The following is a 13,995-nucleotide window of genomic DNA, read 5'->3' on the forward strand; positions in this document are numbered from 1 at the left end:
CAGGATGTTGGTGAAACCATACCTAGAGCAGTGTGTATAATTTTGCTCTCCTTATTTAAGGAGGGATATATTTGCCTTGCAGTCAGTTCAGAGAAGGTTCGCTAGGTTGATTCCTGGGATAAAGGGGCTTTCTTATGACGAAGGTTTGAGCAGGTTGGGCCTATACTCGTTCGAGTTCAGAAGAATGGGAGGTGATCTCATTGAAACATATAAGATTCTGAGGGGACTTGACAGGGGAGATGCTGAGAGGACTTTTCCTCTCGTGCGGGAATCCAGAAGTAGGGGGCACAGGCTCAAATTAAGGGGCCTCCCATTTAAGGCTGAGATGATAAATTTATTCTCTGAGGTTCATTAATATTGGGAACCTCTAGCCCTGAGAGCAGTGTAGGCTGGGAATATATTCAAGGCTGACTTAGACATATTTTTGATGTACAAATGAGTCAAAAGTTATGAGGGCCAGGCAGGAAAGCAGAGTTAAAGGCACAGTCTGAACAGCCATGATCTTATTGAATGGCAGAACAGTCTTGAGGGGCTACCTGGCCTACTCCTGCCCTTATTCCTTATATTTTTAAAAATCATCACTTTATTATTTATTTTGGGAAAAGGCCCCAATTCCCATAAATCCATGTTTGAAGGAGCATCAGAAATCGGATAAGTTTCCCCAAAAATGACAGAGTCAGTCATTGAGCCATACGAGGGTACTCAGATCATCAGGGAATGAAAATGGAATGAGGGATATTTAAATACTTGTCGCAGACAAGAAATTACTGAACAGATGCAATTAGAGACAGTCCCTGAATATGAAGACGGGAACAGAAAGAGATTCATTGACACTGACTGTACAATACTGTCACTAATTCCCTCAAATTTGTTTAGCGCTTCCTGTAAAACTCTGCATTAAAAAAGTACTTCATGTCCAGGGTTTGATTTAATTTCTCACGCTTTGCTGCTTGTGTTCAGATTGTGGAGCAATAAACTGGAAGATTCAGGCATGAAACTAATGTCTGCAGCTTTGAATAATCCAGACTGTAAAATACAGAAACTGGCCCAAGTACCAGACTGAGAGATTGTGTTTTTAACAATGTAAATTATTATTAGTATAAGTAACAGTAAGCACTGGGTACTTACCCTGATTCCTCTTACTATTCTCTCGCTGATTGCCAGGCTGGATGATATCGGTCTCACAGATTCTTGTCTCCGGATTCTCGCATCTTCTCTCAAACAAACCTGTCTCTGACGGATCTGAACCTGGGATTAAACTCCTTCAAAGACCTAGCTGTTCCCACCATCCGTCGCCTCATACTGACCTGCAGGAGTTTGGAGCGGATCCAGTGAGTGTTAATATTTTTAATGTAGTAAATAAAATATAAAAGTGATTCAGTCACTATTATGAGTAATATTTGTCTGCAATTATTATTGAAATATTAACTCCAGCCCTCGTGTTATTTACACGGTTTTTAATCTGTTAATTTCTGTTTCTTCTTTAATCTGTTTCAGGGTACTAGGGAATCGGTTCAGTTCAAGTGGAAAAAGACACCCGGAGTCACTGCAGGTATCCAGATCCATACTGGATATGAAAGTGTGAACATGTCAATTTATAAATGTCACTGTTCTCATTATATGAAAACTTTTCAACAATTATCTGTCCCTCCCCTTTAATTGGCTGATCGCCGGGTTTAAATCCTATTGACCGTTGCCCAGTTTCTACCTCGAGCTGAGTATCACCTCCCATTGTGATGTCAGAGGCCCAACAATAGGATCACGAGACACAATCACCTGGCCCCACAGTGCTTCTTATCTGCAGGATACCTGGGGCTGAATGGTCCCCAATGGGGCACTGGGGAAATACATAGAGAGCAAGGGCCCAGATGGGGATCAGTTTGGAATGGAGTGGGGCACTGACACTTGCGCTCGGTATTCCTGTATTTGGGGATTACATTACCCAGGGTTACTGCTCAGTATCAGTACCCAGTGACCGTGCTGGGAAATGAATTTGTGGGGGTTCGGGATAAAAACAGGGTCTGTTAGGTTGGGAAATATGTCACTGTCTAATTGGGACCAACACCCAGTGTCTGGAGTGACCCAGGGAGACTATACTAGGGAGGTTCCTGCAAGTGGTGCACCTGGGAATTAGGCTGAAATTATTAATATTTTTCTGCCTTCCCAAAATTAGAATGCCATAGTTGTTGAAACAACGGCCCAAGCTTCTGGTATCCAGATCATCGGAGTTGGGGCGTAAGTTGGAAGATCCTGTGGAGATCCTGATGCACGCACGTGCTGTAATTGCCCATGAAATTTAAACTTCCGATGGGATCATTTGCACTGCCTGGGATCCTCTGTGAAAGCCTGACACTGAACTGAGGGTGGAGAGTTGGAACATATATGCAGGACTGATTAGCATATTGTTAGGAAATAGTGATAGTTTAAGTAAATTAAATGTGTATTTCGGTGTTAGGATTAAGGTATAGCATTAAGTTTACTGTATATTTTTTCTATTTGTGGTTTAAAAAGGGGAAACATGGGATCTAGGCTTTTTGAGTGGAGACAGCACGTCTAAAGATTTGTTTGTGGAACTGCATTTCCAATTAGTTTTATGAGCCTTGAAGTGGAGATCTATGTTTCAATCCAGGGGGTGGTGGTTTAGGAAAGCTAAGACAAGTGTAAGAAAATAACTATGGTGTAGCCGAGCAACAGGAGGCCCACAGAGATAGAAGGGTAGTTTCAGTTCAGTAGAAAGCAGTTTGAGTTTTTTTGGATGCAGTTACAGCATAGGAGGGACAGAGAGCAAGCCCCAAACTAAAGTTGAAGTCAGCTGCTAGGGGAAGCTGAAAGGAGAGGAAACTGCAGAAGCAGGTTCCAGAACCTAAAGAAGAAAGTCCCCAAATCGAGGGGAGCGGAATATGAAAGGCCCCAAGATGACAGTTAAATCAAAGGAAAATGACGAATCTGGAAAAGATCCTGTTAAGTGAAGTTAAGAGTGAGGAGCCAGGAGATCTAAAGGACTGTAACTCTTTATTATAGGCATGTGAAGCAGTGGTCTGTTGGTACTGCTAAGTCAGTGAGAGTACGTGGAAGAAAGCTTAAATGCACATGTTGATGCAGGGGAAAGGAACATCAGAAGGGAAGTTCAAAACAGTGGAGGTGGTCCCTTGTGGAAGGGGCCTGAGAGAAAGTGTCGGTTTGGGAGAAGATTCCAAAGCGAGTTCTTTGAGAGTGGAGATTGGAAACCCCCATGTGACATATAGAGTTCAGTGAGACTAGTTAGCTCACGGTGTGACAGACAAGCGTCTCGGGAGAGTTGAGGAGAGATCTATAGCATCTGTTTGGGGTGGTACCTGTCACTTGGTTTCAGAGAGTAGTGTGTGTGACCACAGGTTGCCTATTGGTTTACATGGACTACGTTCTCACTGTGAACATTAGAGTTTAAGATAGCTTTTGTAACTTGTGTTATCCTTACAAATATGTATATATCTGTAAAGCTATAGTTGTGGTGAAGGAGTATTGTAATATAGTTCACTTTTTCTTGTTTAATAAATGTTTTATTGTTTTGTAAAAAGCTCATCAGCTGACTCCTATGACTTTGTTCAGTAGACACTCTCCACATATCTAAAACAAATAAAAGTTAGGATCTATCAAGCTGGGTTCCACCCTGAGATCAGGCTTGTAGTAACATTAGCTGGGATCATAACAATACTTACCCTGAAAATGTTGAACAGTTTAATACTTGGACTAACTCAGTGATTAGCCAGCGTCACTCAACTGAAAATCGCAACCAATTCCTCTCGCAAACATACACCAATCAGCCATCCAAGCTGACCTGATTACCGATTTGATCCAAATAACGCACCCCCCAGACCACCCGATCATCCCTCAACCCGACGAGACCTCTCAACCTCCCACCAAACGCCCTCTACCCCCGCGACTACACCCCACTACCACTAGACTCCGCCAATGACCTGACTACCCCTCGGAGCAGCTGAATAACCCCCAAAACACCTCCTGACTGCCCACCCCCATTCACTTACTCAGTTATTGAAAGACTTAGGCCTTTAAAAACTGAACTGAAAATGGCAGCTACTGTTTTGAAAAAGGTCCTCCTTTCAATTTCTTCTTAGACCAAATGACTTTCCCCTCGAGAGGCTTCAGTTGGATCAGAACTCTCGGCTGAAAAGCTGTAAAAGTGTTGAGGTGCAGAAATCTTCACTGGCAGTGTCAATGTGCTCAGCAGTGACACTTATTGGAAGATGTGGGCCAATGTATTTAATGCAGATCCTGCCCTGTTTATATTCCTTTCACTTGCACACTGAAGAGGGATTTTTTAAACCGCTGGAACGACATGTGGACTGGAGAGTATTGAATAAAGACGTTGATATGTGAAATTCTTCTGCCTTCTTTAAAAGTGACAAGTAATGAAAGTGAACCATGGAAACTACACTGTAATAAATGGATAGAAGCTGCATAGGGAGCTGCAATCTGAACCACTGCAGGTCTAGTGAATAGATTGTGAGCAGGATTGTCAGCGTTTAAGCAGAAGGAAGATCGATTGTTGTTTCGTTTACTTTGCTTGTGATTCAACTATCTTGTATTGAAGCTATTTTATAGATATTGCTGGACCTGGGTATATGTTTACATTGCTTCTGTTTTATTTTGCATTCATTCTGCCTCCTTTTCTTCACAGTTTGGTATAATAAGCAGCAAAGTTTCACTATTGGACATTAAACATTGAGGAATGTGTACCAAGAACCCATTGCAGTGTTAGCCATGGCTCAGTTGGTAGCCCTCTGGCTTTGAGTCAGAAAGTTTCGAGTTCAAGTCCCATTCCAGGGCTTTAGCACAAAAATCAAGGCTGGCACTCAAAGCTGATTCAAGAAGGCTGGTAGGGATAAAAGAGGGAAGTATTGGCCATTGAGTCTAACATCAGTGGTAGGAAACAATTCTGAGAGACAGAATTAATCTCCACTTGGAGAGGCAAGTATTAATCAAGGATAGTCAGCATGGTTTTGTCAGAGGGAAGATCATGTCTAACAAATTGGATTGAATTTTCCAAAGAGGTGACTAGGTGTGTAGATGAGGGTAGTGCAGTTGATGTAGTTTACATGCACTTCAGTAAGGCATTTGACAAGGTCTTGTATGGGAGACTGGTCAAGAAGCTAAGAGCCCATGGGAACCAGGGCAATTTGGCAAATTGTATGCAAAATTGGCTTAGCGGCAGGTGGCAGAGGGGGATGTCGTAACGTTGTTTTTGTGACTGGAAGCCTGTGTCCACTGGCATACCGCAGGGTTCAGTGCTGGGTTCTTTCATGTTTGTAGTGTACATTAATGATCTAGACATGAATGTAGGAGGTATGATCCGTCAGTTCACAGATGACATGGAAATTGGTGGTGTGGTAAATAGCGAGTGATAAAGCCCTAGACTACAGGACGATGTAGACGGCTGGTCAGATGGGCAGAACAGTGACAAATGGAATTTAATCCTGAAAATTGTGAGATGCTGCATTTTGGGAGGATTAATAAGCAAAGGGAGTACACGATGAATGGTAGGATCCTAGGAAGCATAGAGGATCAGAGGGACTTTGGTGTGCATGTCCATAGATCCATGAAGGCAGCAGAACAGGTAGATGAGGTCATTAAGAAGGCATATGGGATACTGGCCTTTATTAGTCGAGGCATTGAATACAGGAGCAGGAATGTTATGATGGAGCTGTGTAAAACGTTAGTTAGGCTACATCTGGAGTACTGTGTGCAGTTCAGGTCTCTGTACTGTAGGAAGGATGTGATTGCAGAAGAGAAGGTGCAGTGGAGATTCACCAGGATGTTGCCTGGGCTGGGGCGTTTCAACTATGAAGAGAGACTGTATAGGCAAAGGCTGTTTTCCTTCAAGCAGAGAAGACTGAGGGGGGACCTGTTCAAAATTATGAGGGGCGTAGATAGTGTCGATAGGAAGAAACTTTTCCCTTTAGCGGAGGGGTCAGTAACCATAGGCGCATAGATTTAAGTTAAGGGGCAGGAGATTTAGAGGGTTTTTAAAAAATACTTCATTCATAAAATATCTGGAAGAACATTACAAAACATTTCTAAATCGCCATCACAAAAAGTACTATCAGATTCAACTTTTACACAAGGATCACCAGGTGCTTCAATATATTCAATGACACACCCACTCTAACCCGGCAGCGGGGACAGTTCGTGTTCACGTGATTCGACAGTTAAAACGACTTTGCACGCGACGAGGCGTTAAAGCCCGTCCACAGCTCGTGTCGGCGCCACCTGACCGCATAGAAGAGCCAGAAAAGAGCAACATTTTCTCCCAGTGCGCCTGCGCCAATCTCCGATTCGTTCCCATGACCACAAGGGCCGCACTGTTACCGACTTCACACGCTGCGCAGGCGCGGTGCTGATCCCTGCTGTTAATCAGTGCATTTTCAGTGACGTCCACCCAGTGCTTCTGAATAAGAATGAGAAAGTCAGATCTTCAATATTTAGTATTAAAATCAATATAGATAACTTACAATATTCTTATGGTATGAATATATTGTATTTTTCTGATATATTAATCGAGAGGTTGATCCGGGTTCAATCTGCAATTCGGAAAGAAAATGGCTAACTTTAGCTTTCAGTAGTGAAAATGGAGAAAACAGCCCGGGGGAGGAGGGCACCATCGGGACGTCGAGTGCACAACCCGGGGGAGAGCGGGGCCAGCGGGACCGGGCAGCAAGCAACCCGGGGGAGGGCGATGAGCAGAGAGCATTCCACCGATGGATTTATGAAAGAGAAATCATGTTTGACAAACCTGCTGGAGTTTTGTTGAAGACGTTACTATCAGAATAGACAAGGAAAATCCAGTGGATGTGGTGTATTTGGATTTTCAGAATGCTTTTGATGAAGTCCCATGTAAGAGGTTAGTGTGCAAAATTAAAGCAGATTGGACTGGGGGTAAAATATTGGCATGGATTGAGGATTGGTTAACAGAGAGTAGGAATAAATTGGCCTTTTTCAGAATGGCAGGCCGTGACTAGTGGGGCACTGCTGGGATCGGTGCTTGGGCCCCAGCTATGCACACTATATATAAATGATTTGAATGAGGGAACCAAACCTACCATTTCCAAGTTTGCTGACGACACTAAACTAGGAGGGAATGTGAGTAGTGAGGAGGATGTTAAGAGGCTTCAAGACGATTTATACAAGTTGAGTGAGTGGACAAGTACATGACAGGTGCAATATACTGTGGCTAAGTGTGAAGTTATCCACGTAGGGAAAACAGAATAGCAGAGTATTATATAAATGGTGATAGATTGGAAGTGCTGATGTACAAGGGAACCTGGGTGTCCTTGTACACCAAGCAAGAATGCAGGTGCAGCAAGCAGTTCAGGCAGCAAATGGTATGTGGACCTTCATTGCAAGAAGACTTCCGTACAGGAGCAAGGGTGTCTTAATGCAGCTATATAGGGCCTTGGTGAGACCACACCTGGAGCATTGTGTACAGTTTTGCTCTCCTTACCTAAGAAAACATATACTTGCAACAGAGGGAGTGCAACAGAAGTTCACCAGACTGATTTCTGGGATAGCAGGATTGTAGTATGAGGAAAGATTGGGTTGACAAGGCTTGTATTCACTGGAGTTTAGAAGAATGAGAGGGCATGTCATTGAAACGTATAAAACTCTGACAGGGCTGGACAGACTGCATGCAGGGATGATGTTTCCTCTAGCTGCGATGTCTAGAACAAAGGGTCACAATCTCAGGCTATTTAGGACTGAGATGAGGAGAAACTTCTTCAATCAGAGGGTGGTGAACCTGTGGAATTCTCTACCACAGAGGGGGTGGAGGCCAAGTGACTGAATATAGTGAAGAAGGAAATAGATAGATTTCTAGACTCTAAAAGCCTCAAGGGGCCAGGGGAGAGAGGGGGATTATGGCGTTAAGATAGAGGATCATCCATAATCATATTCAATAATGGAGCAGGTTCGAAGGGCTGAATCATGACCTACTCCTCCTATTTTCTGTTTTTAATAGATGGGGCCACTGAAGCAGCCCTTTCTTGTGTGTTGAAACTAATTATTTTATCTGTGTCAATGTTTATGAGTCTTTTCCACTGGTAGTGCATCAGTAAATCACTGTATTTAGTTTCCGAGGTTAATGGTCAGAAAACCCCGGGGCTGAGAATCCACCCATCCATTTGCAGTGTCTACGTTGGCTGCAGCAACTCAAATTAACAGCCTTTACAATCCAGATTTGGCGAGGCGGTGGCATTGTGGCATTGTCACTGTATTTGGATTCTAGAGACCCAGGATCATGCTCTGGGGAACCAATTCGAATCCTACCATGGCAGATGGTGAAATTTGAATTCAAGAAAAATCTGGAATGTCTGATGATGACGACCGAAACCATTGCCAATTGTTCTAAAAATCCACCTGGTTCACTAATGTCCTTTAGGGAAGGAAATCTTCCATCCTTACATGGTCTGGCCTACATGTGGTAGAGACTTAAATGCCCTCTGAACATGGGCAATTGGGGATGGGCAATAAATCCTGGCCTAGGCAGTGATGCACACATCCCATGAACGAATAAAAAAAAACAAGTTATTGTCTTTATTATGCTGCTATTTTAGCGCCAGCCATTGTCACTGAATTAATTAATACCTTTTTCATATTCAACCATTAAAAATTAAGGTTCTGACAGGTCTGAGCCAAAATCTAGATTTTCTTATTAATTTCACATTGTTGTTCACATTTAACATTTGCAGTTGGATTCAAAGGTTATTTATTATTTTAACACTCGTTTTTATTTAATGACAAATTATGTTACATTTTCAAAATGGCTTTTAAACACGAGTAAAGTTTTTCTTTAACGGAGTATCAGAATAAAGGTTCTTGGTGATCACCTGATCCAGTTCCCTGACTCAGCCGAGAGTTGTTCTTATTAAACTGAGGGGTGTATTTGTCCCAAGACATTCTAGGCACCCTTGTTTAACACAATCACCTGATTATGGTGGTGCTTGTTTACAGCAGGAAATAAAAAGAGCATGTTACAGCCCTTTGAATACTTAGATTGCTTAAGTCAGATTTTGGATGTGACAATGTCTGTTTCTAAAATTGTGACTATTTTTTGATGTACTTCTGTAGATGTTTTGCTGCCTACTGTCTTGTACAGTGGGTACTGACAGTACATTCAATCAATCTACAGGGTCAGGTCTTGGAGTAAAATATCAATTATTGGAATCGCAGCTTCATTGTAATATAAAAATAATTGGCTGAATTTCCAGGGTTAATCTTCTTCTTCTTAACTGGACACAACACAAGGACAGCATGGTTTTGTTGTTTCTGTTTTCAGCCATTTTCACTGAATGGTTTCCTCTGTTGAGAGGCTAACAGTCTAATAGATCTCATTACCTGAGGTGGGGAGACCAACTGGTGAAAGGAAATCCAGGAGGTGGGGCTGGTTTACAATAGTCTTACAAAGACAAATGGGCACATAGATGGGGAACGTAGAAAGAGTACAGGGGCAAGCCAAGGAGAGACAGGAGCAAACTGACAAGCAGACAGATGGGGGTGAGACAGAGAAGGGAAAAACAAAAATAAGAGGTACACAGAATGTGTAGGCATGCAGGACAATTAGAATATAAGATGGGGTGGACAGAGCAGCGGAAATAAATGGTGGGGAGATAATACGCAGTAGTAAGGGAGGGAGACAGAGAGAGAGAGAGAGAACGGGGAATCAGGAGGGGAAGACAGAAGGAGACACACATATGGGATTAAATAGAAAAGTGAGAAACAGAAAGAGGCAGAAACATGGAGACAGACTGGGTAGACAAAAATGGAAAACTGCCAGAGAGACAGGCATGGGTAGACAGATGGCAGGATAATAGATGGGGACAAAGAGAGAAGCAGACTCGGAGTCAACTGGGGAGAGCAGACTGGAGGTGAAATCAGATTGGGGAGACAAAATGAGGTATGTGGAGATGTGGTGAGACATAACCAAGGTGGGAGCATGCAGGTGGAGAGACAGAGAGGCGAGAGCTGCTGAATAGAGAAATATATAAGGTTAGGCATATAATAAGGGGACAGATGTAGGGGGTGGTGAGGGAGCTGAGAGATGGAGACAAGGGCCGAGAGCGAGGGATGAATGGGGGTTTAAGCAAGGAGTGACAGATTGGGAAAGGGCAGAGAGAGCTGCATGGGTACAGAGAAAGGCAGATGTGGACAGACCCCTCCTCCTTTTCCCCCTACCTGCAATGATAACAAATGAAAAAAGGATGTCAATGTATTTTTTTTTTGAAAAGTATATTTTATTCATAAAATATCTAAAAGAACATTACAAAACATTTCTAAATCACCATCATAAAAAATACTATCATTTTCAACTTAAACACATGGATCACCAGGTGCTTCAATATAATCAATGAATACTACAGTCATTTCAATATGGTCATTACAGACAGTGCAATGGTATTGGAGTTATCGACACAGATCATGTTGCACTCTGAGGTGCTTCAATACAATTATAATGCAATTAGTATTAAATGCATACATTCATTGTGAGCTGTACAGCTCGAAAGGTCTCTAAAATTACCAGCCCCTCGGTTCATAATGGCAAAATGGTCTTAGACAGTGACCTTTCCCCATTGCGCCTTTGCGGTGGCAGCCCCAAGCTTTAGTGCATCCCTCAGTACATAGCCCTGGACATTGGAATGTGCCAGCCTGCAACACTCGGTCGGGGACAACTCTTTGCTCTGGAAGACCAACAAGTTTCGGGCAGACCAAAGGGCGTCTTTCACCGAGTTGATGATCCTCCAGCTACAGTTGATGTTTGTTTCGGTGTGTGTTCGTGGGAACAGCCGGTAGAGCACAGAGTCCTGTGTCACTGCACTGCTCGGGATGAACCTCGACAAAAACCACTGCATCTCTCTCCAGACCTTCTTTGCAAAGGGACATTCCACAAGGAGGTGAACAAGGCTCTCATCCCCACCACAGCCACCTCGAAGGCAACGTACGGAGGGAATGAGACTCCTGGTGTGTTGGAAAGATCTGACGCGGAAGGCCTTTCTCACCACCAGTCAAGCTACATCTTGGTGCTTGTTGGAAAGTACTGGCGATGAGGCATTCTGCCAAATGACTTTGACAGTCTGCTTGGGGAACCACCTGACAGGATCCACCATCTCTTTTTCCAGCAGGGCCTCTAAGACGTTACATGCCGACCATGGCCTGATGGACTTGTGGTCAAAGGTGTTTCTCTACATAAATTTTTCCATGAGGGGCAGGTGGCACAGCATGGTCTAACTACGAGGAGCATTCTGCGGCAGCATGGCCAGACCCATTCTTTGCAACCCTGGGGAGAGGTAGAACCTCAGCACATAGTGACACTTGGTGCTTGTGTACCGAGGATCGAAACAAAGCTTTATGCAGCCGCACACAAGAGTGGCCATCAGGATCAGGGCGATGTTTGGCACGTTTTTTCCCCCTTTATCTTGAGGCTTGTACATCGCATCCCTGCGGACATGATTCATTTACGACCTCCAGATAACGCGAAAGATGGCTCGGGTGATCGCCATCACGCAGGAGTGAGGAATGGGCCAGACCTGGGTACAGCAGCAGCGAGAGGGCCTCACATCTGATGACCAGGTTCTTACCCGCAATGATGACATTTTTGAGGATCAGCAAATACTTTTATGCCAGATTGTATGACATGAAGCCCACAGATAGTGCGGCCTCCCAGTCCTTCCTGTCCTCTATAATGGAGGTCTTATATGACAGTACATGGGAGATTCTGGACAAACCGCTAACTCCTGATGAACTGACTAAGGCCCTGGAGTCCTTCGAGAAGAGTAAGACTCCCAGAAGCGATGGCATTCTGGCTGAGTTGAATTTGGCTCTGTGGGACTGAATCAGCCCATTCCTGCTAGAAGTGCACGAGAGTATGCTTCTTGCCGGCAGAATGGCAGAATCCATGAGTAAAGGCATCATGACCCTCATCTACCAGCAACAGGTAGAAAGGGAGGAAATTAGAAGTAGAATGTGGTCTTTAAGATTCTGTCCATGCCATCGCCAATTGGGTCAAGTCTGCTCTGAAGTTGGTAATCCACCCTGACCAGACCTGTGCTGCACCCGGCATCGCTGACAGCCTTGCACTACTCAAGGATAAGATTGCCTATGTGCAGGACAGCAGTGTGGACACCTGCCTCTTCAGCCTGTATCAGGAAAAGGTCTTTGACAGAATATCGCACACCTACATGGTGGATGTGCTCTCCAAAATGGGGTTTGAGGAGGTAATCTGCAAGTGGATCCAACTGCTCTATAGTAACATAAGTAGTGCAGTCTCAGAATACATTGACTTCCTTTTTTCCCGCAATGGCGAGGTAGTGTCGGTCCCAAATGCCCAGTTTTCATTCTACATAGCCTCACGCTCCATCTAGCTTCTAACTCATGCCCCCGTCCCTCCGAATGGTATCCCCAGCACCTTCAGGCTCTCTGGCCTGACGATGAAGGGGACAAAGATCGGTCAGCTCAGTTCCCAAAGAACATGGCCTCGCTCTTACCACGATTTACTTTGGCACCCGAGGCCAGTTCGAACTGGTTGCAGATCTTGATCAGTCTGCGCACCGACAGTGGATCCGAGCAGAAGACAGCGACATCGTCCATGTATCGGGAGGCTTTGACCTGAGTGCCTCCACTGCCTGGGATCATCACTCCTCTTATGCCCGGATCCTTCCTGATGGACTCAGCAAAATGTTCTACGCAACACCCAAACTGAACAGGGGAGAGAGGGCAGCCCTGCCTGACTCTAGATTTAATAGGAAAGCGATCTGATTCCAACCCATTGATTGAGACTGCTCTACTGATGGAGGCAGAAAGCAGGAAACCATAATGTAACCTCAATATTTGTCATTGGGAAAATGCTACAATCCATTATGGAGGAGGCAATAGCAGGACATTTGAAAAATCATAATACAATGGGGCAGAGTCAACATGGTTTTACGAAAGTGAAATCATATCTGACAAATTTATGAGAGGTCTTTGAGGATGTAACAAGCAGACTGGTTAAAGGGGAACTAGTAGATGTAGTGCATTTGGATTTCCAAAGGCAACCAATATGATGACACATAAAAGGCTCTTGCAGAACATAAGAGCCCATGGTTTTCGGGGTGATATTTTAGCATGGAAAGAGGATTGACTAACTAACAGGAAATAGAGTCGGGATAAATGGATCAGAATTAGGTTGGCCAATAGTATCTAGAGGAGTGCCACAGGGATTAGTGCTGTGGCTGCAACTATTTACAATCTATATTAATTACTTGGATGACGGGGCTAACTGTGCTGTTGCCAAATTTGCTGACAATACGAAGGTAGTTGGGAAAGCACGTTACAAAGGAGGTTACAAGGAGTCTGCAAAGAGTTATAGATAGGAAAAGTGGGTGGGAAAAAATTTTCGAGGATGGTGTATAATGTGGGAATGTGTGTGGAGGTCCACTTTGGCAGGAAGAATAGAAAAGCAGAGTGTTATTTAAATGAAGGGAGACTGAAGAATGCTGTGATATAGAGGAATATGGATGTCTCTGTAAATGAATGACAAAAACTCAACATGTAGGTACAGCAATTAATTTGGAAGGCAGGTGGAATGTTGGCTTTTATTGCAAAGGGATGGACTATAAAAGTAGGGAAGCCTTGCTACAACTACAGGACATTGGTCAAATCACAGCTGCAGTTTTGCTCTCCTTACCTACGAAATGATAACTTGCATTAGAAGCAGTTCAGAGAAGGTTCACTAGGCGAATTCGTGGGATGAAAAGCTAAGCCTTATGAGGAAAGGTTGAGTAGCTTGGGTCAATGCTCATTGGAGTTTAGAAGAATGATAGGTGATCTTATAGAAGCTTAAAAGTTCCTGAGGGAGCTTGATAGGGTAGATATTGAGTGGATGGTTACCTGATTTGGAACAAATCTAGCAACTCAAGACTGGGCACCCATGATGAGCTATCAGCAGCAGAATTTTACTCAGTCACAACC

General features: G+C 43.9%; 1 long non-coding RNA gene across 1 annotated transcript in view; it reads left to right on the forward strand.

The window, feature by feature from the left end:
- Nucleotides 1-6,379: 6,379 nt before the first annotated feature.
- Nucleotides 6,380-13,995, forward strand: part of LOC144672022 (uncharacterized) — a 37,854-nt gene continuing 30,238 nt past the window's right edge. The window contains exon 1 of the long non-coding RNA XR_013574057.1: nt 6,380-6,898. This is a non-coding gene — a long non-coding RNA (uncharacterized LOC144672022). The remainder of the gene's footprint in view (nt 6,899-13,995) is intronic.

Source organism: Cetorhinus maximus, chromosome 35 (genome assembly GCF_964194155.1).
Source record: "Cetorhinus maximus chromosome 35, sCetMax3.hap1.1, whole genome shotgun sequence".
NCBI lineage: Eukaryota > Metazoa > Chordata > Chondrichthyes > Lamniformes > Cetorhinidae > Cetorhinus > Cetorhinus maximus.